Raw genomic sequence first — 11,724 nt, forward strand, 5'->3', positions numbered from 1 at the left:
GGGCATCACCACAAAAGTCCTCCCGAACTCTAACACGTTTCTTCTAAGATTGCGACTACCTGAGAAAAAAAACACATATGGAGAATGCTATTAAACCATTAAATCTTTACAAACCATGCAAGATATATCATCTCGTTCCTCCATTAGGCGACACTAGAGTCGCGTAAATCACCACCACGTCGAGATCTTCTTCTTCGCCTTCAAGATTGAATCTTTGGGTGCGATGGGTCTGCAATCGCCGGACATCCATCGCACCTCGCCACCCGAGATGCCTCTTCCCTCGGTCTATAGCTGCGATTAACAGTGGCTCATACTTTGGAGAGCTGGAACGGTTTAATGAGGGGATCAATTTAGGGTTTTCAGAAATTGGTTTTTATATAAAGTGGGGAACGAGATTTAATAAAAGTCAATACAATGATTATAGGAGTTATTTTTGGAAGTTATTAAACAAAATACTAAATTACCCTTATTTATTTATTTATTTATTTAATTTTTTATTTAATTTTGATTGACCCACATTTATGCATACGATAACACAATATTTAGTTTAAACAAATGAACCTAGCTCGCTCTCTCTCTCTCTCTCTCTCTATATATATATATATATATATATATATATATATATATATATATATATACCACTGTTGTAAAAATCCCGACTAGGTCCCGATTAATCCCTAGACGCTACTTGACCGATTAAAGGGCGTCTAACGATTAATCACTACCTACAAAATGTGTGAAGTAGTAGAAATAGATGAAATTTTAACACCTTGAATAAGTTCTAACTTCATAGAAACTATTTGACGAACGATTATTGTTGTATTAATCAAATTAACTTATTTTATTATGATACTAGTGGTAATTACGAACTTTGTTATGATATTAGTAATATATATTTTTTTAAAATTCAATGAATTTGCAATTAATGGTCCGCGATTAGTACCCCTATTAATCCCCGCCTAGCCGATTAATCCTTTAACCCTAGTCCATCGACTTGCTAACGTCAAACGTTTTTTAGAACCTTGATATATATATGTCATATTGAGAACATGAAAATGTTGAGAACACAAGAACAATTATTAGTCAAGCATTTTATAAGTGGCATTATAGGAGTGTTATAGTTACATTAATGAGATAATGAACTTAATGAAATGATTTGACTACATTTTACTATCCTAAGTTGTAAATTTTTTATAACTTTGATGTTAAAATATGAATGATTTATGTATGATTTTTTGTGTTAATGTTGTTATGAATAAATTTATTTTTTTGTATTGTATAAGTATGTAAGAACATATTTGTTTTTATAACTAGTTTTATTGAATTCAAAATGACTAATTTAATATATTTATTATACTATGAATGTAGTATTTAACAAGTCAATGCATAACTTTATATACGGATCTGATTTAGAAGGAACGGTGGCTGTGACATTGGTAAAGGTGGTTGGTGACGGCGTATGGTGGTGGTGGTAGATTTTGGGGTTTACTTATCTAAAATTTTGAATTGGTGTAAAATTGATTTTATGTGTATTAAACTGTAAGTAGATTGCATAAAGTGGTTTTTTTTTATAAATTTTGTGTTAAAATATGAATAAATGTATGAAATAAAATATTAGACTAGCTGCTTTCTTACCAATAAGATAAAAATCAGAATTTTAACATCTTTAGTAATTTTCACAATACATATTACTCAAGAAATGGGGTTCATGTGGTTTCTAATCTTTTGTGGTTCTTAATTGAACTACTCGATACATTGAGAACGTAAAAAGGTTGAGAATGCGAGAACAATTATAAACCAATCATTTTATAAGAGGCATTATAGGAATTTTACAATTACATTAATTAGATAATCAACTTAGCTAAATGATAGTTTCCTATAATGTTGCAATCGATTTCATTTTTTCAAAAAAAAAATTGTTATTTGAATACAAAATTATTAAATTGAATGCATTCTCTTTTAAAATATAATAATTCACACTCTTTTTTGTCTACTGATTGAAATTAGAATTATGATATAACTATATAATTACTTAAAAATAAGGAAATAATTGTTTTTTTTTCTTTTTTTGTGATGTATTATATATATTTTATCATTTTTCTACCAAAATAATTAAGTTAACGTTTTTTTCTAATTTATCTTTTAATCAGAATACTTGTAATCATATATGAATAAAACTTATTTGTATTTACAAATAAATACAGCCCTTTTCTAAAATGAATAATATACAATTTATAGATAAAAAATTCAATACAATTATAGACATAAACGAATAAATCTCATTGCATAAATATGTGGTTGATACATCTATTCATAAATGAATAATGCAGTGTAGTATTTAGGCATTTTCTTATAATAATGTATGAATATAACACAAACTAAAATTTACTAATTAACTACCACTCTATACTTATAAACGAATCATTCTTAATCTTCAATATATTTGATTGGATATTGACACTCTAATATTGCATACCCAAAACACCTTGACATCTTGATTTTCTCGTGATTTTCTCTGTAAATTTTTAAATAAAAAAATTAATATCAATAACATTAACTACATCAATAAAAAAATTAAAAATCTAAATGACGTTAATCTGAACATATCCTATAATCATCAGTGAATAAGACATCTTATAATTATTAGTAAATATGACGTTCTATATTTATTACTCCCTCCGTCCCAATATTATTGTCCACAGACAAAAAGCACACAGATTAAGAAAAACATTAATTACCACTAACTTTATATAATAAAATGACAGTTTTGTCCTTACTTTGCATTTAATGTTCCATTAAATGCTTAGTTGGTTAAGTAATAATGAGGGGGTATTTTGGTAAAAATGTTATTTATTTTTAGAAGTGGACTATTATTTTGGGACAAACCAAAAAGGAAAGATGTACTATAATTTTGGGACGGAGGGAGTATTAAATACTACATCTTGTATACTCTACCACCCATTCATTAATAACTAAAACATGATTAGATATAAAAAACCAATCAAGATTAGAGCAATCACATTAAACAAAAAATGATATTAGCCCATTCTTTTCTTGGTAGGTAACCGACAAATTATATACAGCTTACATTATAATTGACAAATTTTATGCATTTTTAGAATTATTTTTTGTAATCAATCAACAAGTAACAAAAGAAATATTTACCCATTAGTATTCTCAAATCAAACATAAGAAAACAGAAAAATGGAATCAAGTGGAATTAGAGGCAACAAGTTTGAAATTCTTAATGGACTCACATGTGATATGTGTTTTGTTGCTGCTACTCTAGATTTAATCGACACGGATGTTTGGAACACTACCACCATCTGTCTATAAAAAGAATATTTGACTTTTAAAAAAGCAAATAGGAAATATTCATATTTTATCCCAAAATGGTAAGAAATCAGACAATGTTTGATAAGAAATTCATACAAGAGAAGATAAAAGGAATGCATTCTATTTGAGGTGAAGAACATCATTTTACATGTTAATATGTTACGAGAAGCAGAGTCATTTGCGATTCTTATAAGTAGTTGGCTCTATCGGTGGACCCCGTCTATTAAGAAGGTAAATTAACAATGTACCAAGCTACTCAAATCAATAAATTGGAATGAGTCAATGACCTATGAGTTTTGAACTGAAGCCAACCCCACCCTTATCATTATTTTTCTTGGCCTGCGAGAAAATGAAGGTGGCTGGAATGGTGATGCTATTGGGTCTCCAATTAAACAAGGGTGTTGTATCTTTGGCTTGTGGTTTTTGTGATGATGGTGGATGGATGAATTGTTGGTAAAGTTTGGTATTACCCGATGAATGCCCTTTCATTAACCAATCATCAAATAAATACAATGTGAATCCTATATCTAAGGAAAGGATAAACACAATAGTTTAAAACAATAAATAATATACTATAATATGGAGTATATATCGTCTAAGAGTCCTCCTCAACTTCAGCTGGAGGAGGCCAGATGCTCAAGCTATCTCTAAAGTCAAAGAAAAGTTGTCTCGATAAACCTTTGGTGAAGATGTCAGTGATTTGGTATGCATAGGGAACATGGAGGACATGAATGTGACCAATAGCTACCTTTTCTCGGACAAAGTGAATATCCATTTCGATGTGCTTGGTGTGTTGATATTGAACCAGTTTGCCAGACAAATAACAAATAGACAGTAGATATGATCGCAATACACTAAGGTAGCTTTTCAAAGGGCGGTATGTAACTCAAAAAGAAGGTTACACAACCAGAATCTTCAACGACAACATTTGCGTATATTTAGCTTCGACACTGGATATTAAAAGAGTGGCTTGGTGCTTAGTGGACCATGAGATGAGATTGTCACCTAGGAATAAACAGTAGCCAGACGTGGAACTTCTGGTGTCAGGAAAATCGCCGCAGTCAGCATCAGTGTAGGAAACACGTTGTATTGAAGGTAGTGAGTATAAGGGAGTATATGATGAGCGGCACCCTGTAAATAACAGATGATGTGTTTTAAGGCATTGAAATGTGGGACCTTCGGGGAATGTATGAAAATCCAGATTTGTTGTACAACATAAGAAATATCAAGTCTAGTGAAAGTGAGATATTGAAGGGTACCCACCAAGCTCCGATAAAGAGAGGGATCGGCCACCGGTTCTCCAACATGAATACTGAGTTTGGAGTTAGTATCGAAAGGGGTAGCAATAGGCTTGCAGTCTTTCATATTGGCAAGGATGTATTTTTGTTTTGAAGGGAACATGATATTTTTTGGTGCGAGTGATAGCAATGCCCAAAAAACGATAAGGGGCCAAGATCTATCATCTCAAACTCCCGAGTTAAGGCCGAATAAGTCTGGTCTTCATGGTGGTAGATGACGTAGCTAAGATGATACCATCTATATATAGGAACAAGTATGCATATTTTTCTCTATGTTTATAGATGAACAAGGATCACTTTTGTTGCAAAGAAAACCAATAGTTAGTAGACAAGAAACAAAGCACTGATACTAGGTCCATGGTCCTACTTTAGCAAGTAGAGAGACTTGTGCAATTTACAGACATGATTGGTAAATTGAGTGTTGAAAAACCCCAGATGTTGATGCATGTATACTGTTCTGTAACCATGTAAAAATGCATTTTTAACATCTAATTGGTGAATTTCCCAGTTGCGCCCACATCAAGCCTCAAAACAGTCCGGATGGTGGTTGGTTTGACCACCGTGCTAATTGTTTCATCACAATCGATCCCAATTTCTTATTTTCCCGTTAACTACAAGACGTGCTTTATACCACTCCAAGGTGATCAGATCTGAATTTATGACAAAATACCTACTAACAGCATATAATGTTGTGACCCGTTGGTCGTGGGACAAGTTCCCATGTTCCCTGTTTCATTAAAGTAAGATATTTTGTTTTCATAGCATCGAGCCAATTCAGGTCATACAGAGCAACTCTTAGATTGGGAGGTATGTAGGAGATGCTCTAAGTGTGAAGCGTAAATATGTTTTTTTCTTTTTGATGATGTCATTCATAGAATAGGTGTGCATTGGATGAAGAAGGGGTGGGTGGGGAGGGCGGAGATTAAGGTACAAATGGATTTGGGGAAGCCAATGATGAAGGATTGGTTGTGTAGGAGTGTGATGGTGTATTATTGTTGGGCAGGGGTGAGGAAGTAATTGATGGTGAGTAATGTAAGGCGAGGGCTCATCGTCATTTATAAAAACATAGGAAGTGGTTTGATATTTAGTGAGGTTAGAGTAAGTAAAGATATGCTCATCAAACATTACGTGTCGAGATATGATTGGTTTAGAGTTATAGAACGGGAGCCAGAGATATCCACGATGGTTGTCGGGATACCCAAGGAATACGCATGGTGTGGAGCGGTGGGCTAGTTTGTGAGGGATGGTGGCTGGGGTATTCAGGTAAAATAAATAGTTTAATGTTCTTAGATGTAAGTATGTTGGGGTATGAAGATATAGGACTTGAGTGGGTGTCTTGTTACCAATTTCACAATATGGTAAGATGTTGGATGGGTAGGTAGAATTGTGTAAGGAATAATTCCAAAAGGAAGGAAGTAAGGATGCATGGATAAGAGATGTTTGAATCATGTTCTTTAAGGTTCGACTTCGAATGATTCTTTCGGCTTTTCCATTTCAAGATGAGGTGTATAGGCATGTAAATCGAGTATGTAAGTCATTGGTGGTGCAAAATTGTTGAAAGAGATTATTATTGAATTCTTGTCCATTGTCATTATGAAAAGTTTTGATGTTTGTAGAAAATTGTGTTGGGATATATTTGTGAAAGTATATGAGGATATGGAATTTCTCTGATTTATTTTTAAGTGGGAAACTCCATATAAAATGAGAGAAATCCTGAAGAAGGACAAGATAGTATTTGTGACCAAGTTTAATTTCAATTGGAGATGTCTAAATATCGGCATGTATGATATCGAAAGGTAAATAAGTAAATCTTATTAGAATCATGAGATGGAAATTGACAATGTTTACCCAAATAATAAGCATTACATGATAAAATATTTTTAGTGCTAGTAGGTAAAGAGCGAAAAGAAGCTATAAACTGAAAACTAGGAAATGCAGGGTGACCAATCCAATTATGCCATGTTGTAGGAGATTAGGTATGGAAGACATCAGGATAAGGATTGGCTGAAGCAAAAGGGGTGACACGATATAGGTTGACAAGGCTATTACATCGGGTTATAGTAGGGGTGTAAGTGATCCAAGCTACTCGTGAGCTACTCGAGATTGACTCGTTAAAAGCTCGACTCGAGATCGAATTAAATGAGCCTGAGCCGAGCTCGAGCCTAAATATGATGCTCGTTTATTAAACGAGCTCGAGCCGAGCTTCAGTTAGTGGGCTCGCGAGCCTAAACGAGCTTAAACGAGCCTATATATATATATATATATATATATATATATATATATATATATATATATATATACACACACACACATACATTCATACACACACACACACACACACATATATATATATATATATATATATATATATATATATATATACATATATATGGAGGCTCGTTTAGGCTCGTTTAGGCTCGATTAGGCTCGCGAGCCCACTTAATTGTTCACGAGCCGAGCCCGAGCTTCATTTTAAGGCTCGAATCGAGCTCGAGTTTCCTCAAAATTAAACGAGCCGAACTCGAGCTTGGTCAGGCTCGGGCTCGGCTCGGTTCGTTTACACCCCTAGGTTATAGTTTTCTTTGTGTTGAGATCCTTAACAATAAAATCGAAGGGGTTAAATTCAATAGAAGTGTTGTGATCACGGTTAAATCTTTTAATGGAAAGAAGATTTTAAATAATATTAGGGACGTGATTAACATTATTTAAGCGAAAAGGAAAATTAAGCTAAGAATTAACAATTTTAATTCCATGACCGAGAATTGGTACTCGATGACCATTGCCCACAAGAATATGATTTGTATTATTAAAATGCGAGAAGTTAGAAAGTATACCAGCATCGATTGTGAGATGAGAGGTGGAGCCTATAATAATTTACCAAGAATTATCATGTGGTTGAATTTGCATGGTGTGAATGGCATCAGAAAGTTTAATAAGAGTCATGGGAGTGTTATGGGTTGGTGATTGGTTGTAAAGTTTGGCTTGAGTTGTAGCTTGGGCCTGTTGTTGTTGCATTTTTGTGGGTGATAATTTGGTCGAGAGCCCATAATACCATCTGAAGAAGAGGTTGTTTGGTAAGGAAAAGGTGGATCAGTCCATAGGTAGGGCAGGAACCACCCGATCCAGAAGGGAAATTGTGGGTTAGTACGACCATTTCTGTGACCTCATCCCCTGTCGCCTCATTGTCCTCTACAAGACCATCGTCCACCACAACGTTGGTTGCCACGGGACTGTCCGTGGCCAGTAAAGGTGTATTGGTTTGGTGATGATGTCGGTACATGAGAAGTGGGGGGTTCAGTCCGCTGATTGAAAAAAGCTTGTTGGATTTGGGAGTCTTGCTTGTTACGAAAAAAAATTCAAGGTGGAGGCTTGATTTTGCTTTATTAAAGCTAGGAAGAGGGTATGTCTGTTGAATGATGGTGGCAACCATGTAATACTCGCCCTTAGTGAGTCTTGAGACAAGTTTAAGCACCATTTTTATTTCTGATATGGGATTGACCACATTCTTGAGTTGATCGGCAAGTTTGTTGAGGCATGCACAGTAATCAATGATGTTGGAGAAAGCCAAAATATATTTTTTGTTGAATTTCTCCTTGAGATAAACGGATCTAGTGGTGCGGTTTTCTTGGATGATTTCTTGCAGATGTTTCAAAAGATCAAGGGTAGTAACACCAGGTTTCATGATGGTGTGGGCGAGTTCTGGGGATATGGTGTTATAAATCCGTTGTTTCACTAGGGCATCGAGACGGGTCCATGTAGTATTGTCAATATCAGTTGGCTTTGGAAATTTCTTGTCGTTGTGATATTTGACATTGTAGGCACATATGTGAATGTGAAAGAAATCCACATGTATCGCATAGTGATCATCATCTTGTTTAATAATGATAGCGATGGTGTTCTTTATATTGGTAACAGTGAACGCCAAGTGGAAGGTGGATTTGGCAGAAGGTTTGCCTTCAGTAACAACCATGATGTTGCATGGATCTGAATGAAGAAGGAGAAGAGATGTGACGGCTAGGGTTAGCAACAAGGAACTGGTTACCGTAAAGTTTCGTATTGCCTGATGAATCCCCTCTTATTAACCACTCATCAAATAACTACAATATCAATCCTAAATATAAGGAAAATAGTTTACAACAATAAATAATATACTATAATATGGAAAATATATTGTTTAAGATTTGGTGTTTATCTTTATTAAAAAAATGAAGCAAATGGTCAGGGTGTGTGTAGGAAGAATGATGGTTGCAAGTGTGTTTTGATGAAGGGAGTGTAATCATGTTATGTTGATGGACGTATAGGTTCGGTGTTGGTGGTGATCTAAGGTGGAGATGTTGATGGTAGCCACATATGGTGGTGGGTGATTTGTAGTCGGATGGAAGGGTGAAATAAGAAATAGTGAATGACGAGCTCTTTGCCAGTTGGGTGAAATCGAAAATCGGGAGGCATATAGTAACAACCATAAAACGTAAGCCAATTTAAAACTTTTTAAAACATTTAGAAGCCAATAGTTATTACAAATTTGTTTTCAAAATAGTTCCATATCATAGTATCCCATAAACAAAGTCATAAAATGTGAGGAGTTGTACGATCACGCCTTTGCCTTCCCGCAATCATTTGAGGTACCTGAAACCAAAACTGAAACTGTAAGCCCAAAGCTTAGTGAGTTTCCCCAAAATACCCATATACACAACAATACACATATAATCACGAACAACATACTATGGGTCAGTCAACCATCGGGTTGGAATACCACAGGCCCTCAACCTTCTGGTTGGAATGCCAACATACTATGGGTCCAATCATCATCGGGATGGAATACCCCAGGCCCACAACCAACAGGTTGGAATGCCAACATACTACGAGTCCAGTCATCCTCGGGATGGAATAATCATAGCCCACAACCATCGGGTTGGAATGTCCATGTCTATTGGCTTTCGCATAAAGCAGATAAGCCTCAATCACCAATCAAACATGTGCACGTATATTAGCTAATCACATAACAGATCATAACAATACTCGAGCATATAACATATCAGAATAGCAATCCAAAAGCGCCGGCCTTGGTGCCTTAGACCCTTAAGAATAGTGAGGAAAACTCACCTCGCAATGTCGATCTAAACTGAGGAATCGAACTCCTGAATCGTTGTCTCACCAAAAATCATGAACTAATCCAAATAACGAATATTAAGTCAATAAATGGGAATATCAATCTTGACTAAAGGTCCACATAATTCATTTTGTCCTTTCTCTTTATTGGGCCAAGGCCCAATTGCCAAATCCATAATCTTAAAAGTCCATATATCCAAACCCCATTAATGGCCCAAATTTCCCAATTTAGGCCTAAATTCCTAATTAGGTCTTATTATAGGATCCCTTATCAAAACTGGCCAAATCGTAATTATTCAGAGGGCCCAACAAGGCCTAAGTCCAGTTAGTCCAAAAGCGACCCAATCCCGAAGCCCAATTTGTCAAAAGCCTACCAAAGGAAGTACGCGGGGCGTACTCCGATTGTACGATGGGTGTACTCTTCCTGACGTTGACCTCCATCGGGGTGGTTGACCCAGTACGCTAAGCGTAAATAATTTACGCGGGGCATATGCGGGGTTTTGCCAAAACCCTAATAAGTGCTTAATGGCTTAAGCACTTAAGTCCAAACTCCAGATCCATCGACCAAAAGTGCCTTAGAAGCAAAAAGTTTTGAACTTTAAGACTTTGGACGTCCAGAAAGTTCTTAACACATGGTCTTAATCCATTAAGGCCTTCCTACTCCATGTATGAGATACATTTAACTATTGGGACATCATTTTTATCACTCAGGACCTCTTCAAGGGTCTAAAAGGACAGCTTATCTCGTCTAAATCACATCATGCACCAACTTGGGACTTTTGGGACAAGAAATGGTTCCGTAAACCTAGCATGGAAAGATCTATATCATACAAGCATAAAGTTTGAAGCTTTTTACCTTCTCGAGCTTCTGGGGCACCAAACAACTTCAGATCTACAAGCTTGTTCTCCTTCTCTAACTTCTTGATGCAACACTTTCTTATCTAACTACTCAAAACACACTCTATAAGCTCACACACTCAAGGAAAGGATTAGGGTTTGGGGAAAACGGCTCTAAACTATGGAGGCTGAGGTAAGGGAGGGTTATGAACTCATAAGGATGTTTATACAACAGTCAACCCCTAAATATTAGGGTTTCCTCTTGACGTGAGTACGCTTAGCGTACACAAGTGTACGCCCAGCATACTAAGGCACGCCTAGTATGCTTAGCGTTCCTTATGTACACTTAGCGTACTAGCCTTGTTTTTCAAAGTTGCAACTTTAGCCCTTAGGCTTCTCATGGGTCGAGTCTTCTAACCTCAGGGACTACAAATGACAAAATAATAATAGAAGAGAGGATTAGGAAATACCTACAAAATCTCAGGATGTTACACATATTCAATGCAACTTCAGCATATCTTACCTTTTTTCGGTGATCTCATCTTCTAATGTCAAAAACAAAAATTGATCTGGTTTAACTATCTATCTGATAATCTTGTTTTCTATTGATGTTGAAATGAGTAGGAATTGAAGTTCGTTTTGAGGATTTGAATATGAGGAGAATTTAGGATCCCTAGGTAGGGTTTTATACATGTCTCGATGGTTAACAAAAGTGTCTAGGGTAGTGGTGGTTGTTCAGAGGTGGTGGTCATGGATGATGGTGGTGGTGGCTCTTTTTTGTCGGAGACGGGGCTATTGAAATGAAGAGCTACAGTTCTAAGGACCTCCGTAATGGTCTTCACAACCATAACCACCTTCCACCACCACAAATCTTCCCCTTGCAATCGAGATGGTGTGCACGAGAAAAGATTATTGTCAAAGAGAGAAATAAGAGAAGGAAGGAGAAAGAAGGCAGAGAGAAAGAGTTGTGGTCAAATGTGGTGGTGACAACAATCCTCCATGACAACGAGCGACAATAGAGGATCGGGATAGTGTGCATAGCCATTGTTCGTGGCCACGTCGACCATGACGAGCCTCATGCTCAGTATAACGAATAGCCTAAACTTCCGTTTTCATTTTGAGAGTATATCGAGGAAGAGAGGTA

The sequence above is a fragment of the Lactuca serriola genome, chromosome 9, assembly GCF_051521515.1.
Source record: "Lactuca serriola cultivar US96UC23 chromosome 9, Lser_US96UC23_V15, whole genome shotgun sequence".
Classification (NCBI taxonomy): Eukaryota; Viridiplantae; Streptophyta; class Magnoliopsida; order Asterales; family Asteraceae; genus Lactuca; species Lactuca serriola.